The sequence below is a fragment of the Uranotaenia lowii genome, chromosome 2 (assembly GCF_029784155.1).
Source record: "Uranotaenia lowii strain MFRU-FL chromosome 2, ASM2978415v1, whole genome shotgun sequence".
Lineage (NCBI taxonomy): Eukaryota > Metazoa > Arthropoda > Insecta > Diptera > Culicidae > Uranotaenia > Uranotaenia lowii.
Genome location: NC_073692.1, coordinates 431614239 through 431629741, shown reverse-complemented (window position 1 = coordinate 431629741; position 15503 = coordinate 431614239). Strand labels below are relative to the sequence as shown.

At 38.0% G+C, this 15503-nt stretch overlaps 1 protein-coding gene across 3 annotated transcripts in view; it reads left to right on the top strand.

The window, feature by feature from the left end:
• The first annotated feature begins 2584 nt into the window (after positions 1–2584).
• LOC129744116 (POU domain, class 6, transcription factor 2-like) overlaps positions 2585–15503 on the top strand; it is a 366294-nt gene continuing 353375 nt past the window's right edge. For all 3 annotated transcript variants that reach the window (XM_055736502.1, XM_055736503.1, XM_055736501.1), the window contains exon 1: positions 2585–3856. The gene's annotated coding sequence lies outside the window, so the exon portion shown is untranslated. The remainder of the gene's footprint in view (positions 3857–15503) is intronic.

The following is a 15503-nucleotide window of genomic DNA, read 5'->3' as shown; positions in this document are numbered from 1 at the left end:
ATCGGAGAAATCGTTTATTTAGAAAATCAAATTAAATTTCTTTTTCAAGTTTAATTAGTATAAAATTCAGGAAAAATATTCAGTTGGCTTCAGCTTTTCCAAATCCGAATTGCCCGGCCTTACGCTTAACCCCTGCCATCAGATTTTGTACAGCCACCTTGTCCACCTTCTTCGCTGCAGAATGCCAGTTTGCCTTGAACAGCTGATGGACTTGATTATTAGTTGTACCTCGTGTATCAGCCAATGCCGAAATGTGTAGTCACCCAATGCTATGCCATGTTATGCTATGAAATTTTACTTTAAGATCATTGAGACACTGAGTCGATAAAAAATTTTAAACCGTAAACACAATGTATAGGTCAACAAATTGAAGAAAAAAACACAACAGTATTTAAATTCCTCAATACCCCCATGAAAAAAATGCTCGTTGAATCACATGAACATGTTCGAAGGCCCATGTGTCGCGTTTTGTTACACTGCATTTTTAAAAAACATGTTTAAATTTTTCTCCTAATTTTGATTGAAAATTTCTAAAAGCTGATAGTAGATTACAAAGTTCTCTAAAATAATAATGGTTTCTAGGTAAATGTCTACAGTATCGGTGGGTAAATTTACGACAATTATTTGAGACATTGCTGTGTCTAAGCGTTATAGAAATTATTCCCTCTGTTATTTACTTACAATTTTTCATAGCATGAGCTTACATTATTAGTACCTACTTTTTTACACGTGATAAGTGATTCGCTGTAGGACGCCGAGTCTTAAATGGCTCGGTTAGCAGTGTTATATATGCGACCTGTTGTTTAAAGAATTGATACGTATCACGTTTCACATTATTTCCCCTAAGTTGAAGTAAACTATCAAAAGAAAGCTGTTAAATTTTCTGACTTTGAAAGAGACCAAAAATATAATATGGCTTAAAATTATATAAGCGAACTAAATATTCAAAAACATTGTCAACAAATAAATTAGAAGGGTAATAGCTGGCATCAAGAAACAATGAAGAGCTTGGAATCGCTTTACGATCACGTTACCTCAGTAGATTTAACATCTCATTATGATCTGATAGAACATTTCATTAACATGTAGTGCAGTGGTGTGATTGCTCAGCATATTCGTAGCTTAAATGTACCCAATTGCAAGGACGCGACTGGAATCATGGTTGACTTCCCCAAAAATTATGATAAACCATGATTTTATCGCTGTAACCTACAATTTATTTGACGATCTCGAATATCTGCGTTTGGTTTGAAAGCGACAAAAATGTATACATTATGTTTAAAATTTAATCACATTTAAATATTAAAATATTGTTAAGATAAAATTTAAATTGACAGCAACGCTTGTTGATTCAACTGGTTCAACAGTAAAGTAACGTTCAGTCAGTAATAAATTTGACATCTCTATTGGAGGAAAATAATGACAATTTTCAAGGAAACAACCCTGCAGGCACCAGCAGCCTACGACGGACGTTTCATCGGAACCCGAAAATCTTCCCAGTTAAGCTATTTTCAGAAAGTAATCACCACCCACCCACTGCAACATTCTTCTCCTTTAGGCATTGCAAGAGGCCCACATTTTGCATGATGCCCGTACCTGTGCAAAAGGAAAACCTTCGGTTCTTCTGGACGCCGACCGACGGACGATTCGAAAAGCCTCGACGAACACCGGAATAAGTAATAAGGTATCCTTTTTCGGTTTCTGCAGGAGATCGTGGAGGAAATGGTGAAGTGAAAAGGAAAAAGGACAAGAGGCTCACACCTACAAACAATTCCTTCCTCGAACGAAAGTGCATATTCCCCAAATGCAGTTGCAAGAAAACTTGCAGTAGGTACGACTGCAGCTCGTTACCTATGAGGGGGGAAACGGAATCGGCGGAGGAGAAGCCGTGGTGCCATGATGTGCCCAAGTTAATTTATATAAAACGTCTCTCTGCTGGAAGCAGGGTTGGCGCTTCGCAACAAACGATACCATCGACAGCTTATCCGTTTCTGTTTCTTGTGGCCGGATGGCCGGTAGGACGCCGCGCCGGGTGGAAAACAGAGAGTGAGTGGGTGGTCGGTTGGGGGTGGAAATTAAATTGTGCACCGAATTTGAGTATGAATGAGTAAGCAGAGTGTTGTGCATTAACAAAACGGCGAGTAGGAGAGAGGATGCGTGCATCAGATCAGAAGAACCCTTTTTCCCAGTCGAAGTAAGAGTCCGTCAGTGGTGTGGTGATTATAGAGAGAGGAAAAGCGTATGTGCATTATTACAACTACACATCAGCAGTAGTTAGAGGATGCAGTTGGGTGGCATGGAGGGTGGCGTCGTCGATTGAGCACTGAGAGTGAGCGTATTTTATTCGCATTTTATTATGTATTATTATTATAAAATGACTAACTAATACAGCAAAAGTCGGAGTAGGCCGATTGATGAGATGATGAGAGAATGGGCCGGTTGCTCGGAGAGCATCGAGATATAAAAAAAATAAACAGTTGTGTTGTGAGTGAGAGAGCTAGCGAGTGAGTGAGTTAGTGAGTGAGAAGTGTGGAATATTATTAGCGGGATGCCGTGCGGCGTCCAAATACGTTTCGGTGCTCCTACTAACTAGCAGTCAGGCAGCCACACACGGAGCCAGCAAGCAATAATGACACACGATGAGATCGTTCAGGGAATAATTCGGAGCGCGCGCGAGTGGCCAGCCAGCCGGCGTGTGTGTAGGGGATGTGGGTGCAGGGTAAGCCGCCACATGTGAGGAGTGTTGTGTGTACACTGTTCACTGTGCCTTTTAACGAACGGGGCTTTCGATTGGAACGTGCTGGAGAAGCATAATAACACTTAGCAGTCAGTTAACGATGCTAGGTCAGCGCTAACGGATGTGTCCTGTGTGTAGAGTTTAATAATCGGAAATATCCCACACTAAATAGGAAGAGGTGACAAGAAGATTACTCATTACAATCGGACAATCGGAAGTGAGTGCGTAGAATATTGACTTCAAGACATCTCGAGAGTGTTGTGGGTGGTTGTTCGATTACAGGTTCGATTGTTGCTCCTGCGGACGAAGATCGACGACGTTAAGAAGCGCAAGGATACTCCTGGACCGGGGAATTGCACCAGGAAGGGTGACCGCGTATTTAGGACGGTTCTGGCCATTAAAGCACGGCACTAAGTGATTATTACTGGCTGAGTGGTGCTTCGAACCGCACACATTAGGTACCTGCCGAGACTTGTTGTGTACTCAGAACCCGGTAATTACCGATAATGAGATAAAGAAGGTTCGCGCGCGCCTCACAGAACGCACGATGACAAATGGTTGAAGCGCAGAAAAAAAGATATAAGCATATGAAACAAGAAACACAATCATGCATTCTTTCGATGCAGGTGTGAAATGTGCTGAATTTATGGGTGCACTCGGCGAACGTGTTTCGATTTACTAATGAGTATTTATTAGCGTGTCCCCGTGTTCATAAGGCGATCGATGGGTGGAACAGTATGAAGAATTTCGTTTTATGAAGTTGGTCGAGATCATTATAGTAAGAAGCCTGTGCAAAAATCTAATAAAACAATCTGTTGAGTTACAGAAGTTTATAACAGTGAGGTGTATCGTAAAAATAAACGCGCAACGAAACTATGTCAGTGCGACGTCAAAGATTAGCCTAATAGAACGCCTTCGTTGGCAAATTAAAAATAATCCAAGCAACCAACATAAATGATTGTCAGCTGATTACGTCGGCATGTTGACGACGCTTTGAGTGAAACTGGAGAATAATCAACAAGGTTGAAAAAAGGCAAAAACCTACACAGATTAAAAGTGCAGTGTCAAGAGGTGTCATTCGAAGAAGTATTTCAAATTCCTCGTGGTGTTCTCGTGAAGGTGAGTGTTGTATCCGACGAAATGTGATCTATGTGTAAGGAAAATCTTCAAAAGCCCTAAACAAACATCCAGGAATGGTAACGATTTTTAAGGAACATGTGATATGAGTTTTCGGTCAAAACAAAAACAGAAAAAAGAACCGAAAGCCAACATTGTGTGTTTCGGTGCTCGCCGTCGACTCACGTGCTTTTTCGTGTTTAGGCGGGCAGTCGACCGGCGAAAAAAACTCAACCACCTGAACTAAACTCATGCCGGGCGCAGCTGAGAGTCCTCTGCTGATAACACATTGGCTAGGCTAGCTGGAACTGCAACTTGAACTCCAACCAAACATTTTTCGAATCGTCAAACTCGCGCGCCATGTGGAGGAGAGCGAACTGTGAGCATAACAACGCCGACGTCGACGCCGACGACCGGCAACTGAATGCGAATGATGACGACGACGTCATTGGACGTCGACGTCGACGAAGAGAACGAGGACGACGAACACGAATAACGAAATGAGGAGCGAGAATACGCGAAAAGAATACCACACCGAACCACCAGCTCTAGCTTTTCTGCTGATAGCTGAGTAGCAGAAGAGTACATAAAACATAAAATTTTCGCGTATTTGAATACATGCTCCTTCGTGATAGTTTTTTTTTGTCATCCACCCACTGGAAAGGGGAGAAAGGGGTTGGGTGGTCGGCAAGTGGATCAACCCAAAAGGACAAAAACAATACATCATTTCGAAAGTTTCAAACGTCGGGTTTTTTTCGGGTGGAAATTCAACAGATTATGTGTAGCTAGTTGGCCAGTCAGGACAACCCGCCACAAATAGAAGGCGAATCGGAGAAAAGAAATGTTGCTCTTAGAGTCTTATGGGGGTGCGCCTTGTGCTGTCCTGATGATCCAGGACATTTGTTTTGCTGTGGCTCTTATGATGTTTTTGAATAATGTGTGGTATTTCTGACGAAGACTATGAGCAATGGAATGTCAAGCTAGCACTCATCCAGGTCAAAAAGCGTACCGGGCAATCAGTTCAGAATCAAATCGTTCGTTTCGGCGAAGGACCGACGGGCTTTAAGTCAGACTATCTTAGTTCAGGACGAGTGCCGTCGGGAAGATATCCGAGCGGTACGAATCTATTATGTCCTTGAGATATAAACTATATCAAGATGAGATATTTAGATACTCATTTTTTCCTATCTAAATGAGTATTATTCAGTTCTCGTAGGGTGTTGAAATATCTCAAATTATATCAAAAAATCTATGCGATCATAGCTAAATTATATCAATTTTAGATATGCTCTTTTCAAGATTATATCTCGTTCAGATAGCATAGTTTGATATTGGGCAGAACATAACCTATCAAAATTATAACTTATCGAGATATGAGTGCTTCGGGAAAAAATTCTAGTGGAATGTCAGTAAACCACATTATTTGCTAAAACCATGCTCTATTGTTGGTTTCCCAAAAATTGGATTCAATTTTATTGATCTGTTGAGCGAAACTCATTATTGAACGGTTTGGGCCATTGACTTCGATGTCCGTGTTTCATAAAAAGTTGAACGTATATCAAAATAAGATATAATCATTTTAGTTTAGGACAATCCGAAAAAAATCTTTATCATTGAAAATGAGCTTAACCCCATTCAAGTCTGTCAATCAGAATAAGATATAATGCAGATTGGAGAAACTTTAAATCGAAAATTTTGAGTATTTAATAATAACTGAATCCGATGTAAATGTTTTGGTGAGATACGTTTGAGTTATTATTTTGATATGCTCTCGTTATCGGAAAACAATTCTTCATATTTGAAACTATTTATTTTTTTCTTTTCTTATTTTTAGAATTACTGGAGTGTTACTTGGAAAGATACGACGTTGTTAAAAGTTTACGAAATATAATAATGAATACAAATATACCGCTCTAAGTTTTGTTGCCATAACATTGAACAAACAAAGTAAAGGTTAGAGAGCTTCTATATTGAGTCATATAACTGGAAAAAAGGCAATTCACATTACCAAAGTCAATTTTTTTTAGAGTTAAATAAGCACATATTTGAAGTTTTTCTTATATTTTTAATGTGAAATAATTTAACTTTCAACCATTTTGATCAGCTTTTTGATGAAAATCAGCTGGCATGCGGCTACTTTTTGGACATTTCATGCCAAATACAAAATATAAGATTTCATATGAGACAAGTTTTGGTACAAGGTTGCCGAAATCACAGAAAAATCTGTAATTTCACAGAATTTCGAGCAAATTTTCATCACAGAATCTGTGTCACAGAACACAAAATTTTGGGAATATTCACAGATTTCACAAATTATTTCAATTTTAATTTTTGAAGTAAGTCAATTTCAGATTTCTAAGTTCAGTTTATAAGAATATGATAAGATTAGTAAGGTTGATCGCTTTTGCTCAAGAAAAATGTCTTAAGAAACTTAAGGAAATAGCGTCACAGAATTTTTAGGTAAAATCACAGAAACTCAGAATTTTTCTTTGCCAAAACTCAGATTTTTTTTACGGGAACCCTTGTTAAGGTATAGTTTATTCTCGACAACATCAATGATCATGTGAATTAAGCCAAAGGATACATATTTGGTAGACTGTAAGTAAATTATTTAGCCCAAAAATAGTTTTTGCCTCAATTAGGATTTGTAGTGCATAATAGCTAATAGGAGATTTTCAGTTCAAAACGACACTCAGAGGGCTTTGAGGTCAAAATGATGGTGTTATGAGCTCTTATGTCAAAACACATATAAATTTTGCAAAACAACGTATGAATTGTCAAAATTTCGGCGCAGTTTTCATGACTGGTAATCTTGAACAATGATCAGATCTTGAAAAAAACTATTTAATCATTTCTGGAACGTTTTCTTGTAGACATTCACCGAGTATTGAAGAAGAATTTGCTGCCAAAAGCATTCGGTTAAGAAGTATTAGAGAGAATTGTGTGTGAAAAACATAAAAGCTAATTTCTAGTCGTAGTGTCGACTTCTTCGAACCAATTCATCAGAAAGTTCATTAAACTTTAAAGAAGAAAAAAATCTTTGCAAAGGAAGAACATGAAATTAGAAAGTTCAAACGAGATAATTTATTCAAATCATTCAATTTCTGGTTGAAATTTTTCATAAAAATAAGGATTCAAGAAAATTTTTAAGCAAATCCAAGAATGAAACTAAGAATTTATAGAAACAACGCGTTTTTAAATTTAGTAATGCAAGTTGAAAAAAAATCAAAATATGATAACAAATTCAAGCGAATCCAAAAGGAAAATAGTCAAAATTCCCAGAATATAAAAATAATCAATCAATACCGATTTAATTGACCGAATACACTTCTTTGTGTAGCATAACAATTAACATATTGTTTTGTTTTTTAATGTTGTCCGATCTAAAAAGTTGTTTGTTTTTCAAGAGTGCTATCTCCTCGAATTAGACGGGAAAAATTATCTCAAATACCGATTTCATTTGAAATTGCCTCTTCTTGATTCGAATTTAAAATGAGCTCTTTGGTGTGGAGGAGTGTGGTAGACCGCTAAAAATTAAGAAAAAAAATCCCAGTTGATTATTATTAGAAAAATATCGAAAAACTATATTTACAAATGCAAAGAGTATTAGAAGTATTAATTTGATGAGTTTTTACAAGATTCAGTCGTTTTTAATTTCTAAAACAGGACAGTTTCCACAAAATAATCAATTTTAAAACCAATTTGTAAACACAGCCGTGTTAAAATTAAGCTATTATCACCCTTTTGTTAGTTTCGAATGTGAAAACCAGTTGGCGCTGCTTGTCAAATAGTTTTGCTGCACATCGTCATTAAATAATCAACAATTGATGAAAATGGACCCTTTGATATCTGTTAAAGTTTGTCTGATATAAGTAGTAGTAGTTAAAAGTGTATTCAAACTTTTTGAGCCCTCGTATATTATAATTGTACTTCTTAAGATGAAAAAGTTGTTGAAAAAAAACTCCCCAGCGCTCCCCGCAAAATGCGAGCAATCACCTCACGTCTCTTTATAAATCAATTATGGTATTTAAGAATTTTCCAATTTTGAGTGTTCGCAGGTAGAAACTCCCGGGTTGGAACATCAGTTCAGGATAAATTAGTAAAAAGGCGCATGAAACAAACTCACCAATTGTTGAAGTAGGAAGTGTGTTTCCTCTTGTAACGGATCATTCAACGATGTCAACTGCTGGAGGTGGATGAAATCATCGGAGAATCGGGTCGGGCACATGCAATAAAACATGCAATTTTTGATCACTGTGCTTTATCCACTAATACCAAGAAAAATTCACAATTTCACAATAACAAACTACTAAAACCTCAAAAATTTAATTTTCACCTTGGCGGAGCAAAACAAAAAACACGCGCGATAGCAACAAGCCATCGCCTACTTCCTCTTACACTGTTCAAAAACACTTTGAATATTATGTTTGTATTAAAACATATCGGCAGATTTAAAATCGCAATTTAGGTCCCAAAATTCTCTCATGCTTTCCTAAATTTTATATTAAATATCCGGACAGGTCCAGGTTCAACCGGACAATATGGTAAGCTTGCGTTAGTGGCTCATTGTATCAATAAGGTATTGAAGGCTGTAAGACAATAACGAAAATAGCGCTTCTGTGTGTCGAACATTAAAATTATAATGAGAGCCTGTTCTGATGCTATGCATGTTGAATAATCTTTTGAATTCCGCAGTCAGATTTCGCCTTACCAAATGCAATCGAATGTCCTTTAGCTGCAGCGTAGAGCCGGGGTATTCTATCTATGAAATGCAAACAAATTCTCCTCACCCACCTTCACCAGTTTCCTCTGACTGCAATCCCAATGGGAGCAACCGATCAGCATCGTTCCGTAGAGAAGCAATGCAACTGGAAATAAACGCGCGCTCTTAAAACATGCCGGAATGCAATCGACCGAAATATGCCACCTCCAACTCGTTCTCATTTTCGAAATAGGTGAAGAGGGAACGGACACTGACTCGAAAGAAGGTGCGGGGGTGTAGGTATCCGATACAAAGACCACAGGACAAAATGTGAAGATTTATTGGCGATAATATTATTATAATATAACAGGAATGTAATGCGCTCGCTGGCTGGTTGGCTTGGCTTGGAGGGATCGAATCCTACCTCCTAACCATGGCGAGCAAACCTTTTATTCAGGCGAAGAACTAAAACGACATGAAACACCGTCGTCGTCGTCGTTGTCGCCCAAATTCATTCAGCACACTGCATTTGATAGAGACCCTAAATAGTTTGGCGTGGAAGTGAGGGGAAATGGCAATTGGCGCTCATGACGATGATGCAATTTTCGGGTGCACAGAAGGAGGCTGCGTGCGTGGGAAAGGCGCCAACATTGTTTGCTCTCATAGCCAGGATTATTATCCTACATTAATGCATTGTACCTACTTGAGGCGATTTGTTAAGAATTAGATATCGAAATAAGATGTATTAGCTAGTTTTGTATCTATCTCTTGATAATTCGAGAAGCTCTTTTTACTTTTACTTTATAAAGCATGAAAGATATACGTACAGAAGATTTGTATAATCCAAAAAATAATTTTCGCTAGCAAGAAAGTGAATGATGATTGTTTATTTGCAATTCTTGTAACTTCCTTACAAGACCATGAGAACTCAAAAAGCCTTCGGCAATATTATTTGTGATTCTATTCTATATTCTCATAAAATTACTTTTGAGAATCATTTAACAAACAGAACATTAATACTGACTCCTTTAAAATCCATATAAGATAATTTGATGCTTTTAAACATATAAAGTCTCATGGTTGGAACCAAGAGAAGAAAATCAAGTTCATACCCAAGCAACCAAAAGTCTCATATCTACTTAAACTCGTGCCTCCAAAGTTCGAATTCCGCTGAACAAAGGTTCCAAAGGGAACTGGTACCGAATTTTCTCGAATGTGAGCATGAAAGTTACAAAAGGTTCCTCAAACAGCCTATGGACTTGAAGTTCCAAAAAGTTCAAATAGCTTTTTTTTGTGACATGTCAATCGTATCCACACAGTAAAATAGTTACAAATTTGATCTCAAATAGCCTTCTGTGAACTTCAAGTTCCAAGAAGTTCTTCAAATAGCCTTCTGTGAACTTCAAGTTCCAAAAAGTTCATCAAATAGCCTTTTTTGAGACATGTCAATCGCATCCTTACAGTGTAAAAGTTACAAATCAGGTATCAAATAGCCTTCTGTGAACTTCAAGTTCCAATAATTTCCTCAAAGAGCCTTCTGTGAACTTCAAGTTCCAAAAAGTTCATCAAATAGCCTTTTTTGAGACATGTCCTCCATTTCATGAATATGAAATGTGAACGAACATCACAAAAGGGCATATAATAAATAAATCATTTTTTGGAGCTTGGAAATTGTTGAAATGTATAATTTATTTTGAAACTTAAACTCAGAACAACTTAAAGCTAACTCGCAAATGATTGTTTTTGAAAAGAGTTAATATTTTGACTTTATATAATTTCGTCCAACAGTATTTTCTTACCACAAATTTATCACGCTTAGAAAGTCAGTTGAAGCAATTCATTAATTAAATATCAAGATAAACTCAAGAATTTGCATAATTTTGTGTTTAACAGTTATAAACATGGAATTCTATTTTTTTAACCGATATTATTTTAACCGTAGATTGATTTCTATGCCGTTTCGTAATGTTTCTTAGTAATAATCAACATGCGTCTTTGCTCTTGACGTTGCCAATCTTATGCCAATGACGTTGAAATATTGAAAACTCATAATTGGAGTAAAGGCTGCATTTTGGGTCTAATTGTCATTGAAATTGTTGACACTAAAACACTATTGTTGTTGACTCGAAAATCAAAAACCTGTTGAAAAATCATCAAGATTTCATAAGGCCTCCTTATTTAAAACAACTGATGTGTTTTAATATGAATATACAAGTATTTTCTAGTACGCACCCACATTTATAGAGGAAAACTTAAATACCTTTATAACGTTTTTAGAACTTTTATCGAAAAACCACTTAAACTATTTAATAGCTAATTTTACAGGCAGTTGAATACACACCCAAATTCAGTCTCTATGCCAATCGTGAGTAATCAATATCATATCATCATTGGCATAAGCAATTAACGCGACCGGGGATGAATCGATTTACGACCGCCGGCATTAACATCCCAGCGCAACCGCATTGCGTATGACTAAAGGAAACAAAATAAAAACGTTTCCACGTCCCTCCCTATCCCATTACAAGACGAAGGAGGATAGAAATAACTACCGGCCATCACCAGGCAACCAGCGAACCCAGCACTGGGTATGTGTATGTAGCAAAAGTAAAAAAAAAACATTCCCTTTTTTCAATCCACCGGCAAACAGCCACCGTCCAAGCTGCCCGGCTTTAGCAGCTGTGTGTGTTTGTAAGGAAGGCAGTAAGCAAAATACAGTTCTCATCAAATGGGTTTCCCGTTTCCTCAACTCCCGTTCCCTTTACGTTTATATCACCAGATAAAGTACTAAAGGGTGTATAACATTTGGGTGTAGCAATTTAATTTTTAGGAATTATATCTTCAGTTTTCACTTAGAATCAAATAAAAGTGTATAGATCACGTTGGCCATGCTTCACTGTCAATTTTTCGTAAATTTCGTAACCAAAATGTCATCGAACGAAAGAGAGCGTCGTTAATAATTTCTGCGCACTCATTTAGAGAATCCGGAATTGTCACATCGGGACATCGGTAAGATGCTGGGAATCGTCCAATCCACGGTCAGCAGAGTACTAAAACGATACTTCGGGAACCTAACCATCGACCGGAAGGTGAAGAACGACAAAAATGGATACTCCGTCAGTGAAAAAGATCACAAGCGCGTAGTTAAGCTGTTAAGACATGATCCGAGAAGTTCGGTCCGGGATGTCGCCAAAAAGCTGAATTTGTCAAGTTCATTAGTCCAGCGGACCAAGCCTGCGTACATGCAAGGTTCAGAAGGCTCCTAACCGCGACGAAAGGCAAAACATGGTGGGGAAGTGCGAGCCCGGAAGCTGTACACCGAAATGCTGACGAAGCCGCATTGCCTGGTAATGGACAACGAAACCTACGTCAAAGCGGACTTTCGTCAGCTGCTGGGCCTGTTGTTCTTCACCACAGAGGACAAATTCAGCGTTCCAGAGGAGATTCACAAGCGGAAACTATCCAAGTTTGCCAAAAGGACCTGGTGTAGCAAGCGACCTGCTCTTGCGGAAAGCGAAGCACCCCTTTTTTGACGACCGGCACGGTAAACGGGCAGGTTTACCTTAAGGAGTGCCTACAGAAGCGCTTACTACCACTATTGAAGCAGCACGAGGGCTCGACCATCTTCTGGCCGAATCTCGCTTCGTGACACTATTCAAAGGACGTGTTGGACCTTGAAAGAAGGCCAAACGCCAGGAAGCCACCGTTGTGCGTTTCTAGTGATTGATCAGTGGCAGAAAGCCTATGACAAATATCCCTCATCCTGCATCAAGCTTAAGTAGTACACTGGTTGAGATGTCGGATTGGCAAGACGATATATAAACGGTGTTTTGAGTTCGATTCTCTTCTGGAATGAAGTATCCAATAGTTAGAATGAAGTCACATTAAATGTTTTTCTAGGTTCGCCTCGATGAAATGGTCATGAAAAAGTTTGCCTAGGAGCTTGAGTTCTTATGCCAGTAGTGCTTTTTCTTCTTTGGCATATTTAGTAGACTTTTCAGCGTATTTTCGGCACAAGATTTGCTAAATTGGCATTGGATTTTTGCAACCTCTTCTATGGGTGCAGCATTTGAAGCACACCATTCATGTTATGTTCTTGCATGTTATATAAATATTAAAAAAATCATTTGTAACACATTTTGCATAAATAGAGAAGAAGAAAACAAAGAGAAATAAAGAGATATGAATTGATCTGTGGGTGTGCAGTAGGATGGTAAAGGATGTATGGGAAAATTTAATGATCGGATTTTTAAAAATCAACTATAAAAATTTTGTAAATTGGCTTGAAAACCCGATCTGTGTAAAATTTTTGCTCAATCGGACTTGATCTAGTGTTGGAAACATTTCATACATTAACAATATACCCCATCTTGAAGCTTGGTTCAAGTACTACAAACTTAGCCAGAAACTACTAGACACCTAACAGCTAAAATGAAAGACAAAAGAACTAGGAACAAAATTCCACCTTAGGCATTGTTAGACCACTTGCAATGGTTCTGAGGGTCTCATATAGTTACGCTAGACTTTTTTGGTGTTGATCGATGCAATTTATTTTAAAAAAAATTGTTTTGGGCTTGTATTAAAAAATCGTTTGCGCTCGCCTAGGAAAATTAAGTTGAAAAATTCGCTTATTGGAACAATAAAGAATTAGCTGCGACATTTACATATGATTTATGGCGGCTATTCCGCCTGGCTCTGGAAATAATTTGCCTTAGACAACTCGCATGCCGCATAGAAATTACATTCCACATACCAGATCGCAGAACGCGAAATATGCGCTCAGCCATGTGTGTGGTAGGTAGATAGGCAGGAAGGTAGACAGGAAGGTTTGGTAGCTGGGTGAGTACGATTTACTAAATTTCTTGACATGGAACCGGTTTAATTAAGCACGCTCGCTCACTCGCCCGTTTGGCGGCTCCATCGGGAATGAATTAATCCTTTCGTCAAGGTATGAGTGAACAATATTATAATACGAGTAATGATTGCCACTCTTAGTCATTATTGGACGTTTTCATCGGCGCACGTTGCATGAAAATAGTTTTTCGTTTGAGAAATTAACGAATAAAATTTTCCTTAGAAAAAATTGCGGACCCAAAACGCGACCTTGTGGTAACTTGAAAAGTGTTCACACCTAGTCGCAACAATGTGGCCTCCCGCCGCCAGCTCACGATTTACAATATTTAGCGTTCGGTTGTGGTGTTAGGAGACGATATTAAGTGCGTGTTTTATGTGACAACTGGTACATATTAAACGAGCATTACAGATCGCACGCCGCGCTGACACGACCAATTAAGCTAAGACTTCCAACCCGTTCTATCTAAGCACATTTGACGATCATGTGACGACGCGACGTTTAGCTGTTGTGGGTGCTGCTGCTGGTCTTCGATTTGCTCGTGGCTAAGCTTAACAGAAAAAGAGAAAAATAAACGCGCCAAACGTGTGATACTCGATATTATATTAATAAATGATAAGTACATAACAACTATTGGACCAGTATGACTACCCTCGGTAGGTTCTTCTGAGCTCAAACACTCACTAAACTGGTTTTTGTCAGGGGAGCTGCCCAGTTGTTAATAATTGTGTGTGAGCGATTCGTGACAACTCTGCTCGAAACGGGCGCTGCCTGGCTGCCTGGCAGCAACAGCGGCAGTAAAACGTAATTAGCTGAATTACCCTACCCATATTAGCTGAATTCATTAAAAGTCCAGCTAATTATCTGCACACAGACAAACGGACTGAGGCTCCGTGACTCGAACGCAGCAGGGTGACAATTTAAGCTTCATTTTCATATCGGCCACTACCTACTGCCTTGATAAATTTACTTGTCCCTCGGAATCAGTCATTTGTTCGTGTTATTTCGTTTACCTTTTTTTTCTCCATTTTTACCCTACCCCCTTACAATTGTGGGTACACATTAGCGCTCATACAGCTTGTACTTGCGGGCGGCATGTTTTATTTTTATTTCTCCACTCTCAGCCATCAAGCTCCAACAATGTTTCTTAGAGCAGGCGATTAACGGGTGGTGATTTATTAATCAACCAGATTATAATGATTTATAAATATATGGAAATGGGAATAACTTCTTCTACCATGTAGGTTGTAAGTCTTTGGCTGTGTTGATTTCATTTGTTGTTAATTGAGAAAAATATTGCTAACGAAAATTTGAATGTTATTTTGTTCTATACCTACTGGAAATAAAGCAAAATGCCATTGCAATGACCTAGTGTATCAAAGTTTTAAAGGTAATTTTTATAAAGTTTTTCATGGAATTGTTCATCGATCAACTTGTAATTTAAATAATTAACAGTACAAAAAATATCATAACGAATCGGTTGAACGATTTTCGCACAAGAAAGACAAAGTAATCGCTCAAATACAACCCAAACGAATGCTATGAACAAATTTTGGGTTGAAATGTTTTTAACCTATTTGACAAGATTAAAAAAAAACTACCAAAACTCTTAGATTTGGAATATTAAAAAGAGAAAATGAAAAATCTTCGCAACTATTTTATTAATTGTAAACGAAAATTGTGCAGCGTTCTTTACACTTAATTTTTTTCAATCTCCATTATCCCGCCATGACTCGCATCAGTTTATAAATGACAAACGACGAAGAGTTTTAAGAAGATAACATTGTTGTCAAAAATGGGTGAATAACTTAAACTTTAACTTAAAAATTATGATAAACAGGACAAATGAGACACAGGTGACATAAATCTAAAAATGAAGAGGAGTAGGCGATGACTTTTGCTTACCGCACGCATTTTCGGTCCGCAAAAATTTTACAAAGTTTTTAATTTCAGTACGTTCAACAGTCGAGAATCAACTAGAAATGGCTTAAAATGAAAGCTGGAAGAAAGTACAGAAGAATCCACCGGAATTTCCAAAAATCTAGAGGGGAATAAGTGTAATTTCATAAAAAGAATTTAAAATCGGTAGCTGCAGA